Raw genomic sequence first — 2,500 nt, 5'->3', positions numbered from 1 at the left:
TTGATATGACTATTATTATAACAATAATCTCTGCAATAGAGATAAGGCAAGCAGGCATTTGAGGTCAGGCCAGTAAGACGGGTCAAAACACTCACAACCCCACCTTAAGAAAGACATAAACGTTGCTCCATCCGTTGCGGGTGGAGTGCCATTTAAAAACATGATGTCACAGTTTCTGTCATTCATCCCTGACAGATCCTTTCCATCTTCAGGTTTTGATGAACTTACTGTGGAGACAAAATGTGCCACAAGTTTGATGTGTTTGCAAGCTTGTCTTGCCTAGAACATGATTGGATCAAAATTGCAGGAAACAACAAACTGGAATCATTTTCTCAAGAATTCAACATCCTCAAATCAGAGTACAGCCGGAAACTAAATGACAATATTTATTTTCCACCCATTTATCACTTCTTAAACAGTATTAACAACTATTAACAATATTAATGACTCGCTTGACGTTAGGACAAGCTACAAATCTTCTACAAAAAAAGGAAACATTACTTATTTTCCAGAGCTGTGGAAACAAAACTGTCCAATGTTGTGGCTGTGATGCTCAAACAACCCTCGCTTTCCGCATCATGGCAGACCAGTCTGAACCAGAGCTGTTTGTGCGACTGTGGCCACTACGAAGGAAATTAAAACATAAATCATTCCACAACTTCAACCAGCCATTAACCACAGGAAAGAAAAGAAAAAAGAAAAAACTCCAAAAATAAATCTTAACGACAACAAAATAAATAAAAATAAAATTCACTTTCTTTTCAGTGTCTTTTGTATCATTTTCACCAAAAATGCTTGGCTACATTAAACAAAAATAAATTAATAATTAGAAAAATATATTTGAAAAAAGCATGTAAACATTTTAATTACAGTTAATTATAGTATTGAAATAAAATACATAATTAAACATATTATAATATTAGGGTATTAAACTATTATACATATATAATTTTGTTCAGTGTACATACATATATACATTAGGGATGTCAACGATTAATCGATTAATCGATGATCGATTAATTGTCGATAAGAGATGCAATCGATTAAAGCTATCATGGTCGATTAAGCTATTTCATTTTGGGCTGCGTGCGGCTCACGCGCAAAACACGTGCGAGCGGCTGTGAGTGACGGTATATAAATGCATCATCATTCACTCATAATTACAAATTAAGCTTTTAATGTGATTTAAACGAAGCGTGCGTGGCAGAAGCTGTAAAATTAGGACTTGAAAATCTTGGTTTCAGGTTAAGGATGTCAACGATTAATCGACGATCGATCGGTGACGGTATATAAATGCATCATCATTCACTCATAATTACAAATTAAGCTTTTAATGGGATTTAAACTTTAAAAGTACATTAAAATAGAAACAACACAAAGTTCTTCAGCATGGAATGCAATAGAAATGTAGTAACAGTCATTTCCCCAGATAATTCTTTCATATTTGAAACAATTAGGTGAATGTTGCAGGGCTGCGGGACACAGCGGGGGAAGGATTCATTCCTACAACTTGTTAATTCGTTCCTACGACTTATTAATTTGTGGCCACTGTCCATGTTTCAATAATTTTGTTCCTTAAATAACCCATGATTTAACTAAAATGAGGGAACAAATTAATACATCGAACGAATTCTTAATTAATGGCCATGAAATCTTTAATTTCCCTTCCGCATGTTTACCACAGTTAGATGCGAAAACATTGATAAAAAGTGAATGACAATAAAATAAACCTGCAAAATTAGAGGGTTAGACGGTGAGGATTTAGGAAAAGAAACAATGCCGAAATATTATTGAATTTGTGGAAATTCATGACCAAGAACAAAGCCGCATAAATGTAGGCTATATGGGCTCAAACGATGTAACATTTTCCAGCTAACCAATTATTCCTCTAATAAACAAAGCTTTTATACCACACTTGTCATAATCAGAGCTTATAATTTGTAAATAAATAATTGCTGGATTCAAAACAGCAATTAAAAGGCTCTGTGACCGACACTTCACAACGAGGCTGACTCCAGCTCCTTTTTCGCCAGCTCCTTATTCGCCGAACTATCCGTTCCACCTTAAAAATGTTGGGTGGTTGGTAACCCCTCCTCCTCAGTACTTTCAGCTGAATTTTTTAAAGGAACAGTTGCACAAAAAAGGGCAGGCTGCGAACAGCAGGTTTCATTGAACAGTAAAAATATAGTTTTGTACAAATGTAATGTAAAGAGTTCTTCATTTTTATTTAAGCTCCATGCCTTACTCAATGTCTTTTTCAATGTAGCCTGTATGCATGGAAAAAGATAATATTGTGTGCAGCTGTTTTGTAACGGTTTTGTCATTTTAGATCTTTATTGGAATTTATCCATTACTGTAAAAGATTAAAGCGATATATACATTAATTAATTGTCTCACGAAATCTTGTATTACTGCATTTTCTGATGTGCTGTTGATTAAATGACCCACAGAACATGAACCCTAGGCAACAGCATGTGCCGACAAAGCATACTGGGCGTGT

This window comes from Sinocyclocheilus grahami, unplaced genomic scaffold (genome assembly GCF_001515645.1).
Source record: "Sinocyclocheilus grahami isolate Dianchi unplaced genomic scaffold, SAMN03320097.WGS_v1.1 scaffold1807.1, whole genome shotgun sequence".
Classification (NCBI taxonomy): Eukaryota; Metazoa; Chordata; class Actinopteri; order Cypriniformes; family Cyprinidae; genus Sinocyclocheilus; species Sinocyclocheilus grahami.
This window is presented reverse-complemented; position numbering follows the sequence as displayed.